Source organism: Nannospalax galili, unplaced genomic scaffold (assembly GCF_000622305.1).
Source record: "Nannospalax galili isolate Female #2095 unplaced genomic scaffold, S.galili_v1.0 scaffold29, whole genome shotgun sequence".
Classification (NCBI taxonomy): Eukaryota; Metazoa; Chordata; class Mammalia; order Rodentia; family Spalacidae; genus Nannospalax; species Nannospalax galili.
Genome location: NW_008360305.1, coordinates 498,004 through 507,369, shown reverse-complemented (window position 1 = coordinate 507,369; position 9,366 = coordinate 498,004). Strand labels below are relative to the sequence as shown.

At 38.3% G+C, this 9,366-nt stretch overlaps 1 non-coding gene across 1 annotated transcript; it reads left to right on the top strand.

Moving 5' to 3' along the window:
• Nucleotides 1-8,911: 8,911 nt before the first annotated feature.
• On the top strand, nucleotides 8,912-9,036 carry LOC115068662. The gene has a single exon (XR_003847989.1). It is a non-coding gene; the product is annotated as a small nucleolar RNA SNORA40 (small nucleolar RNA).
• Nucleotides 9,037-9,366: the final 330 nt, after the last annotated feature.

Genomic DNA, 9,366 nt, shown 5'->3' with positions numbered 1-9,366 from the left:
TCAAGCTCCAAGATCAGTCATTCCTTCAGAGAACTTTGTACCACATCCCCTACTGAACATACGTTCCCTGTTATTTGTAGTTATACGTCTCTTGCAATACTAATCATAACCCTGTGGAATAGCTCAAAGATTTCACAGACTTGAAATAGATCTGTTCTCCCTGTCTCTTGTGAATTGGACCTAGACATTTAATCCTTCAGAAACCCCAGTGTAAATAACCAAATTTAATAAATATTTAAAAGCTGACTGTCTATTTGGATTGTATCCTTGGCTGGAGTGAAGCTGTACAAGCCAGAGGAAAATATAGACACAGAGGCATTTTCAAATGCAATGTAAATTTTTTAAATTATATGGTATGTTACTGGTTGGTTGACACAGAGTCTTCCAGACAGCTGGTCAGTTACACATGGGAACTCACATCAATGGTGACAGCATGCACAAGTCCTATGCAAGCTCAGATCAGACAAAATCCCCATAGACATGGGGAAGAAGGGAAGAAATCCCAACCAAGCCTAAGGAATTTTTGAAGGTTGATGGTTGCTGGGAGGGGGAGAGACAGTGTCTTACAGGGATGTGATTCTTAGTGGGCCCAGTGGGATTTTGGGGGACACAAATGAGACTCTACAGGGTATATATAAATAAATAAATATATATATTAAATTGGGCTTAGGTTGGTGGAGGGAGCTACAAAGAGGGGAGGAGATCTAAGTACCAACAAACTATATTATATAAAAGTCACAAAAAAACTCAAGCAAAAAATTGATCAGAGTACAAGGAACAGGAAAGTCAGATCAGCTGTGTTAACTTGCATTATGAGAACAGACCTTGTTATTAGAAAGATAATATTTAAGAAACAATTCAAAAGATAACAAAAAAATGTTTGCCATATATCTATCTAGAGAAAATAAATCTTTAGCAAAGGAAATAGCCACTGCTAAGACCCTAAAGGTGTGGGGTCAATCTTCATTGAATCTGGTGTGTCTGGAATAGAATGAACAAGGAAGAAAGTACCAGGAAATGAGGTCAGAAAAAATAATGAAAACAAAAGGCAGAGCTTTGGAGTCCCTACAAGTCCATTTTAGGGACTCTACTCTGAGGAAAATGGTAGTAAACTGCAGACATTTGATGTTCGCTCAGGAGAGTGTTGACATGATCTAAGTTTCCATTACCATTTATTTATTTATTTATTTTTATGTGTATCATCATGAGCATATGTGTGTGTGTGCATGTGTGTGTGTGTGCGTGTGTGTGGAGTGGGGTTGTGGCTTGCCAGGGTGGTCAGAAAACAATCAGTGGGAGTGGGTTCCCCTTCTACCACATGGGCTGTGGAGCTCAAATTCAGGTAATTAGGCAGTAAAAGTATTTCCCTTGGTAATTTAAAAGGACCTAGATGGCTGTTGTGCTGAGGGTACACTGTGGGCAGGCAGAGATAAAAGAGATAAATAAGAACTACTGGAGAGGGTGCCTTCAGCTACAATGATGGCGACTGGGGTAAGGAAGGACCCGAGGTCTGGCTATATATTCATGGCAGAATCAACAGTCTTCAAAGATTGAATGCGATATGGAAATGGAAGGCATATTTTGTCAGGGGTACAACAAAGTCACACAAACTAACATGGACAAGGCTGGGTATAAATCATTTCAAGAGAAAGCATATTTCATATCAAATTCAGTTTTGAACATACGTTGAGCTTGAGAGCTCTGCTGCGCATCCAGCTTGTAAGTTGACCAGGCAAGTGGTCTGCATCTCAGCATGCAACTAGAATAAGTCTTATGATATTCACCAAACACAACTGACATGAAGACAAACATGAGAATAAAGTTATGTCTGTAAAAATCATATCATTTGTGTATAACGTTCTGTATGTCCTTCTAATGATGGCTGTGTACAGACTGTATGTGTGTGGTGCACATCCTGTAACTTCTTAGAATCCAAACTATGATAATTTTGTTTATTTTCTCATTGTTTTTCGTTCAAGAAACCATTCCTTTGTTTACATCGTTACAAATGGATGCATTGTCATTGTAAAAAATAAAGAAAATATCGCTGAAGTATTAAAACTGTTAACAGTTTAGAGTGTATCATGATTTACATTTTCTTTGACTTATTCTTTATGAACTTTTATTTTATTCATTATTTGTGTAATTTTATTATCATAGTTCCTTGAATCTATATATTTAAAAGTAGTCACTGAATTAATTAAATTGTATAGCTGAGATTTTTGAGAATAAATCTTAAAACAGAGGGATCTAGTCTTTCCTAATTCTTTGCCTCTTCCCTTCAAACTGAAACTGAATTTGAATTCAAGTTTTTTAAGTTATATAAAAATGATTCTTTCTAAGCATTAGACCTTCAATATTGAAAATAATATTAATAGACTTCTTTATTCAAAGTTCCCTGCAAAGGGTCATCAGAGTCAGCCTCGCACAGTACCTGCTGATATCAACTGAGTTGACTTTGTCATAAACCAAAAATCTAATGCCTATTTTACTTTTCATTGTTGTTTTACTCCTAATTTATATTGCATCTTGTGTGCCCTTCTTTTCTGGACCAAGGGCCAAGGCACCAACCAAACAACCCACAAACAAATAAACAGACACATTATGCACACATGTCCTAGATGTCGATGACCCAATGGCCTCTGGCCCCCAGGAGAGAAGGGGGAAACAGTATATATCGACTAGCGCTGAGCACTCTCCTTGCTTGGCACTGCATGCTCTAGGAAACCTTGGGCTTTTGTATTTTAGATTCGATCATTATAGGAGAAAAATGACTTGCAGACTTCCTTTACTCATTTCTTTTCCAGTGGGAAAGAAAAAAAAAAAACAAACAGTTAATCAAATATTTCTATAAAAACCAGCATGTATGTTGCCCCAAGCTGCAATGTATATGTTTACTGCTCTTATTAACATTATTATTACATTTGTGTTTTCTAAAGTCATTTTAGTTGGTATTTATTTTTAAAGCAAAATTATCTCCAAAGGAATTCTGGCAGACATCCTATTTATAGTACTAAAATTAAAGCAAACAGGGATTTTAGTTTTGACTAATAGCTTGCTTATCCAAATATTTTATGCCAATAAATGCAGGAGATCCATTAGTGAAAAAAATAATTACCTCCAATCCCTCAGGGTTCTTTCTGTATAGATATACAGAATTAATATTTATGGGAAAAATAATGAATAGGTGTGAACATCTCCACAAAATTTCACATAGGCTTAGGTAAAACAAACCCAATTCTAAGCCAAGGCTAGCAGCAGCTAACAGGCAAGGGAAATGCACACACAAAAGGCAAGAAGCATCACAGAGCCTTAAAGAGACTCCAATCTCCGTGTAGGTCCATATTTTGAAAAGTTAACTTTGCAGGTTCTTAAACTTCCTATATATTTTGTTGTAGAGAAAATGTCCCTCCCTCCATCTCACAAAGGGAAATAAAGAAATGGTTTCAACAAGGCAGCAAAATATAATAAAAAATCTTGTGATGAAAATTGCCATATTGAGTATTGTTTTAACATGAAGAATAAAAAAGATTAAAGAGTGACATTTGGGGAAATGAAGCCCTAAGAAATTCATATTCTAAAGAGCAATGCAAACAGATGAAGTGCGAAGTGAGAGTGCCGTTATTTTTTATTAAGATTACTGCGGCAGTTGCTTTATATATCCACTGTTTTCATTCATACTGAATCCTCACTATTCGAGTGCTGGGAGCAGAAAGATCAGGGGACAGAAAGGATAACTGTACCCAACCTAAATGTCATCAGCATTGGAGATTGCTAATAGACCAGACAATTCAATCTCATTTCAAGGTAGCTAAATTACCTGTGGTCCACACATGGAAAAAATAAAAACATACAGCAAATGTCATCCCTCACAAACTGAGAAGTGAATTCCAAAGTATCTGCACTCTGGTGAGAGGGGGAACAGCAGCCGACTCCCCAATCTACAAGCACAGGAGTTTCCATCCAGAAGGTAGATCACTGTGGCCAACATGTGAGATAAACTTTGGGTAGGATGCTCAAGGAAAACTCCTTCAGCATCCTTGAAGCATTAAAAATGATCTCTGCACTCCAACATCTTCCATCTACCGTCTTCCTTCATGAGCTTTGATTATAATTCCCAACACAACTTCTAGGAACATTTCAAATGAAGTGCTCTAAATATGTTCAATGAGATCATCAATTTGATTTGAAAGGAACGTTACTTAAGAGATAATGTTTCTGGCTTCATGGGCATATATAGAAATAGAAATAAGTGGCTTTTCTAGTAGATTATAGGCCCAAAGTAAATGGAACTATCTGACGTGCCAAGGGAAAATGCAATTTATTACAAGTGCATTGAAGATTGTGGTAAAAAATTTCCAGTAATAGTACGTCAGTAAATGATTTTAATGGCACAAACTATTTCCTTTTTTTTTTTGATGGCTTAAATTTTTCATTAACTATATCTCTTTTTTCCCTACATAAAGAGCTGATAAATCCCACTTCTATAGTCCTGCTTGAACTAACAATGACTAATAACAGCATTTGTAACGTGGCCAAATTTTTTTAAAAATATGAAATTGGTATATTTTAAAATGAATTGGAGATTTTTTAAAGGTTAAAAATGCATTTAATTTTGTGTCTCACAGGGTTTATACTGACTTCAATATTGTATAACTGTATTAATTCAACTGTGAACCTAAAAATTTACAGCCACTTTTGAAAGAGATGCATTGAATATGTTAAAGCTGTAATGAAATGCTTCTTCTAATCAGGTGGTTATTAAATAAATAAAAAGAAATAAAAATTAAAAATAAAACAAAAAATATGAAATTGTTATTCTATATGAGCTGTCAGTGCTTTTAATTTGAAGCAGAGCTAATGCATTATAAATATAAAAGTGTTCAAAAATCAACTAACTTGAATGCTGAAGAGAGACCACACTTTGGACACAGGACTTGGAGCAATGGAGTAGGAACTGCCCTGGAAGCCTCCTCCCTGAGGACCAGCTCTCATGGTATCAGAGGACACTGTGGAAGCTGCTAAGGGAGAAAATCAGTCAGTGATCCTACCCAGCTGTAAAACCTAGTAAATAATAATGACTGGCCTAGCAACTATCCTTATTGGTACAGTAGTGACACTTTCACCTTGGGGCCAATCAATAAGTGTCTATTTGGAAGTAAGGCCTGCTCAGTGGGAGGGAACTCATATGTGGTACTGTAAACATAGCCAACTACACATGCATGGAGTGGTCTGAGGTCCTAGAGAAAAGCCTACTTTTGTCACATCCCTAGCCCAACATAATTTCTTTTCTAAAAAAATTATTATTTTTATGTGTATGAGTATATTTCCTGCATGCATGTAAATGTACCCATGTTGTGCAGTGCCTGCAGAATTCAGAAGATGGTGTTGGATCCCTCAGAACTGGAGTTACAGATGGTTGTTAGCCACCATGTGGGTGCTGGGAACTCAACCCAGGTCCTCTGCAAAAGCAGCCAGTGCTCTTAATCACTGAGCCATCTCTTCAGCCCCTACCAACATAATTTCTTTATTCTAAATATGCATCCTCATATTAAAGACAAGTGTGCCTTTCACCCCTCATCATAGAAACTTCTTTTTGCAACAGATGGAGACTATTACAGAGTTCCAGAACTGGTCAAATGCAGAGAACAAGTGTCTGTGAGACATTTAACCCTAAGTGACGCATCTTCAATATAACTTCTAAGTATAAGATGAATGCATCTCTCAACTCTCACCAGATAAGTTTCCATATACAGCAGATGGTGATTAACACAGAAATCCACAATTGGCCAATGTGTAGAGAACAAGAGGCTGCAGAGTGCCTATCCCTGAACATGACAACTATTTCAAACCTCTGCCCCCAAGGCTCAGGGATCATTGTGGAAGAGGGAGAGGAAATTCTAAGAGCACCACTTCTGAGTGGTGGATGACCACAAAGAAACAGTGTCTTTCACACATCTGCTCAGTTACCCATAAGAAATCACAGTAAAATGACAGAAAGCACACATGCTATTAATAGCTCAAACCAGACAAAATCTCAGCACAGACATGAGGAAATGGGTAAGAAATTCCAACCCAACTTTTGGCAATTGATGACCACTGAGAGTGGGGAAAGACAGTGTCTTACAAGGATGGGGCTCTTGGCAGCCCCAGTGCATGGACCCACACTGAAGGACATTTAGGGAGACAAATCAGACTCTATATGAGATCACATTAAATTGGGTGGGGGAAGGTATTGATATGGGAGAGGATCTAAATACCATCAAACTATGTTGTATGAACATCGCAAAAATTCAATTGAGAATCAACTAATACAATTCAATTTTTTAATTTCAAAAAATAATGTGAACATAAAAAAGATGATTTTTCAGGAGGCAGATGCAAGTAGATGTCTCTAAGATAGAGGTCAACCTAGTCTACAGTGTAAGTTACAGGCCAGCTGGGAATACAGGGAGACTCTGTCTCAAAAACAAACAAAGCCGAAAAAGTGTGACTTTCAACTATTTGTCTGAAACAAAATATAATTGTGTTTAAGAAATAAGCACCCATCCCTTGCCTCACTTAAAACTAGAATGACAAAATTTCTGTATTCCAACATACATATGGATAGCTTCAGAGGGGGAAAAGTTGATCTGCAGGCTACATGGGGGTGGGGGGGAGTCATCAAAAGTTTTACGTAAATGTGAACCCTGCAAACCGAAATAATGACCTGCCTGGCATTATATGTCCATTGGTACAATAATGATATGAGTGTTATGAGGGTAACTAGCTGATTTTCGTTTAGATTTAAAGCTCACTTCAAAGGGGAATCTCAGACATGACACTGTAAACTTTCCCAGGAAACTGTGTCTGGGTGGCCCCAGGCCCCAGAGGAGAACCTGTTACCATTATTTTAGTAAATGGACAAAATATCAAAGTCCCTTACAAATATTTATCTTTGTAGCCATAGATTAGTGTTAGTTTTCAACCTTCACCAGAGAACCTTCTTTTCGCAATGGACAATGGATAACATAGAGATTAGCAGCTAGTAAAAATACAAACAATAAATGGCTATGCAGTGCTTGGCTCTAAACAGGACATCTGTATCATTCCCCTTCCCAACGCTCAAGGGGTACTGTGGGAGATAGGGCAGAGGAGGTAAAGGCCAGAGAGGTTTGTGCAGCAGTGTCTTTTGGACACAGCATGGGTCATGCATTCATGATCTCACCGCAGCTGTGATTCCAAACACAAGATTGTTCCCACCAGCATTTCAGCATGGAAGGAAGAGAGGCTCAGGAGGCCCCATCCTTCCCTGAGAGCAGTGGTGGCTGGTGGAAGGGGCGTCACTTTCTTCAATGGTGCGATTATTAATAAATTGCCTATATTCCAGTAAACAGCCCCCACCCATGCTCATACAGGCAATCTTAGTTTAAACTCAGTGGGTCACACACACAAGCAGTATATATAGGAAGGGTATTTGCTGGGAAGAAGGATTTCCATAGGAGAAGGGAGGGGTGGGACAGGATAACGATAATAAGAAGGACTAAAATTCATTTTATAAGGTATGAAACTGTCAAAGAATAAAAATAAATGTTTTTAAAGAAATGTTTTTAAAATTTAATTCAAATGTTTTTAATAAAAAATGGACAGCTTATTCAGTGGAAACAGGTAACTTCTACTGCACAATATGTCCCAATAGCCTATGTACTGACTTTTTGCAGAGCTTATAAATTTGCCTATTCCAAAGATCAGGATTTACTTGCAAAGAAAGGATGAGTATTTAAAATGAACAACATTAGGTCTCTGCCTTTGAATCAGGATGATGGCTCTTCACTCCGTGGAGAATCACTTAAACGCCCTTGCTTCATGTTCCCTGTCTCTAAAATGGGGCTGAATGAGTTTCTAGCACTGTTGGTTGTTGTGAGCGTTCTATAAGTCAGTACATGTATATGGTATATAAGCAAGCACTGTGCGTGTTTATTATGATGACAAAATATCACTATTGACGTGAAACAAAGTTGAGGAAATCAGCAAGAAAATAAAGGCATAAAAGATAAATGATGAATAAAAGAAATGAAATATTAAAAGGAAAAGAAAAATATGAAGAGATAGAGAAGAAATCTATTTAGCCAGAATTCCATAGCAAATGAAGTGGGAATATAATCAAAAGGACAGCAGAGAGCTTCTCTAATCACAGGCCTGTCCGCGTACGTTCAAAGAGATTCCTGGCTACAAAGGAATGAAATGAAAGCAGGCACATGAAATGCCCTGTAAAACTTCAAAACTTAAGAACCGAAGGGGGAAATGTCCTAAAATTATCTGGAAAGGAAAATCTACACAGCTGACCTACACATGAGTGGGAATCAAAGTTGCAAAAGGCACATCATTAAGAACAGTATAAAACAGAGAACAGTGCAAGGTCCTCACTGTAAGAAAATGAAGCATAACATGATACCAATTAAAATAGCAATCCAACACAAGATGGATATATTTCATTTTTGTATATTGAAAGCTAATATATATTCAAACACTCAGTAATCATAAAGTACAGTTCACACCCTTTCTTAGAAAACACCTATTTGAAGGAAATAAAAATCCTGTGAAATTAAAAAGGAATTAAGGGAAAGGAAGCCACCAGCCTCAAAGGATGCTGGGTGTTGCGGCACACGTCTGTAATCCATCCCCGAGGCAGAGGTGGATCATTTCCTTTGAGAGCAATCTGGTCTATAGAATGAGCTTCATATTGAGAGCTGATCTCAGAGGAAGAGAAGGGGAGACAAGCTGAGAAGGGAAGGCAGGAGAGGAGGGGAGGGGAAAGGGGAAACCTTGGGTTCTCCTGAAATAAATTCTGTCAGCTAAGGGTTTAGGATACCCCCAGGCATGAGTAGCAGAAATTCCTCGCTCAAGTGTTCTTAAGAACAAAGAAAATGTAAGCACTTTGTGTGTTTCTTCAACTTGTAGGCAGAGGCATGAGAGACAGATGCAAAAGCACATCCTCTTTTGTAACCCAGAGCTCATTGTTTAGTATGAGTTTTGGTACATGCAAGAAGGAGTATGACAGGACAGCTCAAGGTGATGGTGTTGAGAAAAAAGATGTGTAGGCATACCCCAGGCAGCGGCCTCAGGGTCCAGGGCCCAGGGCTCACCGACTCTGGGGACAGAATGAGTGTGACGCACCACGTCAGGAGCCTTGTCACACAAGATGACTATTTACCAGACCATAGGATTCTCTCTTTGTTGCTTTCAATGTTGTGCACTCAGTCACACCACCCTGTGCCCTGGTGGAACCTACGGTCAGCAGATCATCCTCATCACCCAGTGGCTGTCGAGACCTGCCTGCAGTCCTCAACATCATAGGAATCTGAGAAGTCTACGGAATTCAGAAAA